The following is an 8,952-nucleotide window of genomic DNA, read 5'->3' as shown; positions in this document are numbered from 1 at the left end:
GAACTCCGTAATAAATGTTTGTGCTGCTGTTGTGTCCTAAGAGCCCTTGCTGCATGAGAAGCACTGTGCACACACACACACACACACACACACACACACACACACACACACACACACACACACACACACAGCCATCCACATCACAAGATGTCAATCCCTACTGCAAGATGCATGCATTTGAGGCAGGGCAAGATATATATTTTTTCAAGCAGGAAATCAGAAAGAAATAAGGACGAGTGCTGTTAAGCATGTTCAGGAGAGATTTGAAGAAGACTCGAGAGAGAATTTTGAGCACCCCTACAATTCTGGGAGGAAGGCTTAGATCCTTTCTTCACTGTTGTTTTTGAGGGGAGAACAATTACTCGGCAGAAAAATGTACATGAATGTGTTTCAGCAATAATCTGTCACTGCAGCCACAGTTTTTACTCATTAAGTAAAATTAAATGCCTACATCTACTCTTATACCCACTACTGTAAATATACCCATAGCTCCCTTTGCTTAACTCTTTGGAAAGGCAGACTGCTTTCATTCAGGTGCCTCCCTTTATGTACTGAAATTTTGAACATTAGGAGCAATGCCTCTAAACCCAAAGAGACAGAGTTTACAGCTCTCAAAACTGCAAGTCATTGCAGCAGTCTTTGGGGAGGGGGCTTGGTTTTCTTTGGGTGTTTGTTATGTTTTTTCCCCAAATAGGTAGGATTTCTTGGCAAATAGTGTGAGTAAAAAGCTTCTATTTTTCACACTTAAAATGCCCACAGTGTGTGCTCTGTTGGATTAGGGTTGCAGACCTGATCAGAGGTGGACCACTGATGTGTCCTACTCACTTCAAGGGTAGATGTTTCATATGCTGTCAGATCTCTCAAATCTTTCAAAAAGCGAATGTCAGATTGTTTACTATGTTCAGCTGGAATTGTAGCAGTTACTTATTATTTTTAAAGATACTTGCTAGTGGTCAGCAATAGCACTAGTTAGTTTTCTTAGTGTACCTCCTTGTGAATGCTTTCTGGAATTCCTTACTTTCCTTACTTCCTCACACACTAAATACCTGCAAGTATTTACTTGCAAAAGCTCCTTAGTCTCCAATTATTCATACTTTTTTTTTTTTTCTACTTGAAAACAGATTTTGAAAGAGAATTCATCAGCTGATTCATTTCTGAATCATCATTAATTTCAGCCCACTAGTCCTTTTTTAATCCTCATTTTAATACCTGGGATTTAAAGTTGTTTGTTGTTTTCATTGACTTCAGGAATGCATTGAGTTGGTTGAAAAGAAGTATGTAGCAAAAAAAAATTCTTTTCCCATCCAGGTCTCATAACTGCCATTATTCCAGCCCTGTTTGACAAATCCTCCAGGGCTTTAAGAAATTCAATAGCTAGTTCTCCAGGTCATCCAAACATCAGCAGGTCTAGAAGACCTGCCATTGGATGAGTTGTCATTATCTCTGTATTGCTGACACTAATCAGCAAGGGACGCAGTTCCCTAGCTTGCAGTCAATTTGAACTTGCAATAAATGCCAACATTGGTGTTCACTGGCATTCACTGGCAACCAACAGCAGACAATGCAGTGAACAAGTAGATTCCTATTGTTCCTGAAAAGCTTCAAGAAGACAAGAAGTTTCAAAAAATGTAAAACTGCAGAAAAAAACTGCCTTAGCAGCAGGCACTTATGGGTAGATGGGTGGGAAAACATTCAAAATAAGACTAAAAATTTCTCCAATTAATGTACTACCTAAATTATTTTATCTCCTAAACCAGTTGATTTGGCAAAAACAGTTATCATAATAGAGTGCAGAGAGTACATGTGGGAAGGCTTTGAAAGACAGCAGCTCTTAAGTGTTATTTTGAAAGTTTAATTAAGAAGGAAAGGAGAAAATACATGGGAATACAGGGAACAGGATTGGTTACAGCAACCAAACTAAGTTGTCTAGTTCAACTTACGGCATTAACGAAGAAAACCTGCAAATAATGCAGCCAGTTGATCCAAAAAGGGAACCTCTGGGTAGGAACTGCATGCAATGCTAGGATTGTTAGTGTTGATGCAGGAGTGAATTCCTGCACTGTGCAATTTCAAATTGAAGAAGGAGAAAAATATTTAAGGAGTTACTTTCCTACTTGCAATCATGTCTTTCCAAGTTGCTGCAAGTTACCTTCTACAGTGAGAGCTCAATGATGAGCATTAGGTATTTTTGTTCATTTCTGGCTCTCCAGTATTTCTCTCAGATGATATCTTCTGGGTTCTACAGAAACAAATGGAAATCATGGTATTTCCACTACAGTTTCCATTAGTATCTTCAGATCTTAGATCAGTCTCTATCAACACTATGTAGTCAGAGGAGAATGGAGCAAAACCGAGCTGCAAATAACTGTTACATTACACATATGCATCTGAATGGTCTGACAGAAGAAGGAGTGTTATTTATCTTTCAAAACTTCACTGTTACTGTCACACATGAAATCAAGGTAGTAATTTTTTAGACACACTCAAATTGAACAGACTGTCTTGGTGTTTGAGATGTCTGTATTCACTTCCATGTTCTGTTACAGTCTTATTTCTTTGGTCAAGGAATGCAAGTTTGGGCATGCTAGATAAAAAAGCATTTTTCTAAAGCACTTATTAGGTAAATTCATAAGCCAAGCTTAGTCAAAAGTTTTTATTTCAGATTAATTTACAATGGCATCCCAATGGATGCAAGCTCTAAAAAGCTTAACTCATGTTCAATAATGAAAGAGTCCTGTGTAAATGCTTTGAACACTTCAATTTTAATGACTTGGATCACAGTAAACCTGCAAGAAATGAAGTGAGTCAGGAGATGTTTCCTACTCTAAAAAGAAATAGCCCCAAAAACTGAAATGTTATGTTCTTTGTTAATAGTTATTGAGTTGCTCTCTCATTCTAGATGAGCCTTCCATGTCTGGAAAAGATACTGTAGCTTATAAGTGTTTTGGAAATGTAATTTTATCTGTAGTCCCCACCCTTTCATTTCTTGATCCAAGAGTAGTTCTTGCCTGGAGATAACAGCTCTACCACTGGAAGTTTAGCTTAAATTCCTTTAGCTTTGAATGACAGTAGTTATGAACACATCTTTGCCTTCCAGCTTTCAGCAAAGGTTTTTGTCAGTGCAAACACTGCCTAGAAACTGTTTCGGATTTGTAAAGCCCATGCAAAGGTGTCTTCTTCATCACTGTAATCGGTGGCAGCTGGACCCAGTAGGTCAAGCTTACCCAGCTGTGGCCATACCTTTAACTGCAGTGTAAATATCCTCTTTTTTTCATATATTACTGTTAAATAACTTTGTGACTAAGTCATTTTACTGATCAAAATAAGTTAAGGTATTTGCAGGCTAAAGCATATCAGGGGTAGGTGAACATCTATTATATTCAGAGGGGTTGAAGCTGTTTGCATGCTGGCTCTAAAATGATACTTTAAAAATTCCTAAAAACTATAAGTTCAAATGTGTTTGAGATGTTCTGATTTTTTTTTTTTTTCTTAATGCATTATTGAGGAATCCAGTGCTAGATTTTTGGAGAATGCTGGGTAATAATGTTTTTCAGCTCAAAATTGTTACCTAAATTACCTAAAATAGGGCAACTGAAAGTGGAATTCTCTCTTTAAACTCAGGTTCTGCTTTTGAATGTACAGATCAACACTTTTAAGCATTGATAAGAAACTTCTTCACAGTCTCCTAAAGCCATATTCTTCGGTTTAAATTTTGTTATAATTGGCCACGACAATCTTGTAGGATTCATGCCTTCTGCTGGCTATGAAGAACAAAATTCTGTAGAGAAATCTATCTATCTGCCATATTTAGGAGATGGTTTTCTCACCCACATGCCTGCAGCTTTAAAAAAAGTTGAAGAAATCAATACATAAAACCCATCAGGATGTCTTGGGTATTTCAGGTCACATCACCATTATTATTACTATAACCTGTTGTTAGTACTGGAGTAACGTTTCAGGTTTCCTTGGTCTTGCCAGGTTAGGTCAGGACTTGAGCACAAACTCTATCATTATATACATCGCTAAGGTATTTAACTCTAGTCTAAGGAGAGATCAAGGGTGTCTGGCTTTCTGTGGAAGGAAACTCCAGTAGAGATGGAGTTCATCCTGAAGCTGTACATATATATATATATACACGTGTATACATATATATATATATATATATATACAACCAACTCAAGCCGTGACTTGCAGGAGCTCTGCTGGCAGGAGCAGCCCATGGGATGCAGGGAAGGCGACAAGCATGTTTGGGCTCTTCCACTGTTCATTATGAACCATCACCTCATGTAGGGCCACCTCACAGCTCCAATGTCACCGTGTGAGCCAGGCCAGATACCCACTTGCATTATCAGAGAGACACATCCTGAAGGAAGCAGTGAGCAGGGCCACCAGAAGCTTCAGGGGTCAAGCCACGGCTTTCTCCCAGCAGGCTGCATGTGGACCCTCTGCAGGAGAGTTCAGCAGCCATGGCTGCAGATATATTGAGCCACCTAAACATGGGATATTCCTGGAAGATGCCTTCTGGCCTCATCTGAAACTGCATTAATACTTCTCCTGTGAAAATGCTATCTAAGCTATAGGGTGGTGTAACTTAATAGATGTATAAGAAATCCAAGTCGGAGACCTAGTATAACACTAATTTTAGAGATATGAGCTAATACATGGAATCAGTGTTCTATCAATGAGATGATAAGAAAATAAATACATGTTCAAATGAGATTAATTCAATTAATATTTTTGCAGATAACAGGAAAAGCACTCTCTCCTTTATGCAGCAATACATGCTGCTGAGAAACCTGAAACTCTGATTGTTTCTTACCTGTTGATTTTGGAGAAGAAAATGCTACATTTTTTTATAAACACCTGACAACGTAACACAGTTGAGGAGATGAATTATTTAGGTATGACAGTCACTGACTCAGAATGTCTCTGGTTCAAGATGAAGATCTGTTCTAATAATTTTAGACATACTTATTAGATTTTTCCCTGCATCATGTAAGTCTTATTCTGATGAAATCTCGAGGATTCCATGAGAATACTTTGTTTCCAGCTGTATTTCCCTTGTAACAATTTCTGTATAGCCTCACTTCTAAGTTTATTCCACCAATCTACTGAAATCTGCTGGCCTGTTGCTTCCTGGTAACCTTGATCACTGAGGACTTACTATATTACTTTTCTCCCCCACTGAATATGGTAAGCACTTTATAGTGCCTTTAGAAGACCTAACAAAAAAAGCAGCACTGAGGTCCCACTGAAAATAAAGCCCGGGCTTTCTGCTTCCATTCCCACACCACAACCACTAGGCTATGTACCAGAGACACTCAAAAAGCAGTCTGTTCTCCCAGCATGGGGCATGGGCGGGTGGCTTCGTAGGAGGCTCTTTCTTAACCATGAGCTTCAACCTCTTGGGCTTCCCAGTCTTTCTGGGTGGCTCCTTTATTCCAGATGTGCCAGTGGAAGTCAACCCCTGCCTTAAGCAGCTCCTCCCATGGTGCAGGAACTAAAGTGGGACCATAAGAGCAGTGACACCATGGTTGGTCTCAGAAGAGACCAAGTTTACCACACATGCAACACACAGCCTGTCCAAACCCACACAATAACTCCACTGTGCCACACTTTGTTGTGCAATGGATGCCATGCCCAGGCGTCATGGCTTAACCCCAGGTGGCAACCAGGAGTGTGCAGCCACTCACTCACTCACTCCCCCATACCAAATGGCATGGCGGAGAGAATCAAAGGGGGAAAAGAACTCATGGGGTGACATAAGAAGAGTTTAATAAGACAGCAAATGAAAATATAGCAGTAATAATAATAGTAATAATAATAGAATGTACAAAACAAGCAATGCACAGTGCAATTGCTCACCATGTGTGACACCAACAGCCCATCCGTTCCCGAGCTGTGATATTTGCCCTCTAGCTAACTCCAGTTTATATACTGAGCATGACGTCGTATGGTAGGGAATACCCCCTTTGGCCAGCTTGAGTCAGCTGTCCTGGCTTTGCTCCCTCCCAGTTTCTTGTGCACCTGGCAGAGCATGGGAAGCTGAAAAGTCCTTGACTACCTGGCAACAACAAAAACATCAGTGTATTATCAACATTCTTCTCATACTAAATCCAAACCAGAGCACTCTAATAGCTACTAGAAAGAAAATTAACTGTATCCCAGCTGAAACCAGGACACCAGGTTTTGTTTGATGCTTAAGAGTCCTGACTGCATGAGGGAGAAACTGTGTCCCAAATTGCTTAACCTGAGACTGCAACACTGTTTTTTCAGATATAAGCTAAGGGCTACCATTTCCTTGCTGGTGCATTAGGAAGGTCTTGGACTCAAGAATCCATCCTGTCCGTAATGCAGATCTGTCCAAAGAGATGGCCAAACACTTGCATGTTTCCCATGGCCACTCTCCACCCTCCACATCCATAGACATACACAAACAAATAATTTACCTTCTCTAAAAAGCTGGCTTTGCCCTTACAGACCACTTGCATATTAGTGCAGAAGGGTCTCATGAAGGAACATTCTCAGCCTCAAAATTCAGGTGTACCTGTAGCAGGATTTTTTTGTTTTTTCTTCTTGTCTGACTTGAACTGTGATTAAGTTATGCTTTAGTAGCTCAGAATAAAAATATGAATTAATTGGAAAATAAGATATGTAAGAAACACTAGGGAAAACAACATGTGATTCAGATATTAAGTTTCAGCTAGAAAGAATTTTGACCATATTTCAAACTAGAGGTAGGCAAAATTCCATAGTGAAAAAATGGTAGACTAAATCTAATGTTACCTTTCTGCTATAGTGTTAAAATAGTTGAAAAGCTTTAAATTCAATTTGACAGTCTGAAGTATTTTTTTTTTCATTTACAACAGCTAGTACTTTATTCCAAATTTATCTTTGTGCCAGGACAGACAGGACTTGTTGATAATGGGGACACAAAACTCATAGGACAGCTCAGTCTTTGTAGGGTACATGATCCTAATGTGTACAGAAAACTGTGGGTTTAGGGTTGCTGAGGTTTTTTTGTCTTTGATAAACAACTAGAAAATGTCATAAAAACAGGTAGTCATAGGTCATTATGTCTGGTTGATTATATATCTAAAAGTAAAGGAACGCCAAATAACTGCAGTGTTTTCTGTTATAAAGCTCTGTCTTCCATATGTATTCTGGCAGAATGACTTTGATAATGCCATTAAAGGTCTTTATGATAGCCTCAAAAAAGAGCTAGGTAAACACAAGGCTCATGACCTTAAACCTCCCACAGTCTGATAAAAATTCACTTATTTGGCTATTTGTTCATTGGTTTCAGTGTAATTACCATGATTTATAGTCCACCAAGTTGTCTGTAACGATCCCTGGTTTGTTGTCTTTTGACTAAAGAAGCACGCCTGACTAAAAAAGCATGTCTGACTTGGTGTAGTTGCGAATTTGCCTCCAAAATAGCTTTCCTGGTTATCAGTTTCTTTTGCTACCCTATAATACAACAGTCTTCTCTTCCTTCCTGGAGGATCTTCCCAGTGATGGTGCTCAGAGATGTCAGAGCCAGCTCTGAGCCTGCTAACACAGCTATCACACAGGACAAAGATACCAGTTCTGATCCCAGAATCAGTAATGTGGCTTTGCAATCAAACCAGAGTCCCAGAGGCCTCTCTGCCTCTGTGTTTGGTGAAACCTTGCCTTTGGGGCAGAAGGACTTAAAAGGAAGAACGTCCTTATTTCTTCCCTATTTTTAGAGGCAAAGGGATAAACAACTTCTGGAAAATGCCACTCAGGTGACCACCTATTTAATTTTTTGTATATATTGTGCCAGTTGCATGTTGAAGGACAAATTATTTCCTTGAATAAACTTCTACCTGTTGTTCACAGAAGAGTGCTTAGACTTGCATACAAGAAACAGGACATGTTGAAAATGTAGGCAAGTGATATAGCCTTGGCATTGGGAGTACAGAGTCTCATTTAATACTACCTGTGGCAGTGCTTATGCTATTATCGATTTGTGACTGTTATGAAGAATGGTGTTAAGTCTTATTTGTTTGAAAGAGCTCGCTTTACAAAGTTGCATCTGAGGTAAATATCTGGACATGAATCATCAAATCTGACCCGAATCTCATTTCTAGTCTGACATCAATTATCAACACACATTTGATAAAACATTACCTCCCAGGAAAACCAAGCAATAGGTGCAAAAGATGCTCCCATAAAAAAAAAAAAAAAAAAAAAAAAAAAAAAAAAAAAAAAAAAAAAAGTCTGTGATATAAAAAGCAATGTACAGAAATAAATACCCAGACAACAGAAGTAAAACGGAAATGATGTTAGCATGAGTCACCCGAGTTTCTAGAACTGCCAATATATTTATTCAATGTTAAAAAACTGTTTGCAGAAACAGAAAGACAGATCATGATTTTCTCTGTGTTAAATTCTTGGGGTTTCTGGAACTTCAATTTTTCTTTAATTGTTTGCAGACCTAGGTGCAATATTGATATAATCTGTACTAGAGAAGCTTTCATACCTGTTCCATTATAACCCTCACTACTTCCCCATATCTGCTGGCAGTTTATAATCAGAGCTGTGATTGTAAAAAACAGTGTCTAAATGTGTGGGTCATTTTCATTAAGTAATAAAATGCAAACAACTCCATCCCCAATGCCAGGATATGAAGAACTTGCTTTCCACATTCCTGTTTTTGTGCTTACACAGGGCAGACAGTGGAAAAAAGTCAGAAGATCATTTAATAAGGGGAGTCCCTCTCTTTAGCCCTCTGATCTGCTACTTTCTCAGATAAAGGGTGCTAGATTTTCTTATATTAGTGCAATGCCCTCTTCCATATCCCAAGGAAGTTTAAGATTAAGAAAGTAAAGTTGTTTCCTAGTTTTAGGCTTCTGCACAGGACCGCAGGGATCAGAGATAACCTTCAGAAAAGAAAGGAAAATGGCTGTGATGATGGAGACAAAACCT

Source organism: Streptopelia decaocto (genome assembly GCF_964273445.1).
Source record: "Streptopelia decaocto genome assembly, chromosome: 1".
In the NCBI taxonomy this organism is placed as follows: domain Eukaryota; kingdom Metazoa; phylum Chordata; class Aves; order Columbiformes; family Columbidae; genus Streptopelia; species Streptopelia decaocto.
The sequence above is the reverse complement of the archived record's forward strand: the minus strand, read 5'-3'. Positions refer to the sequence as shown.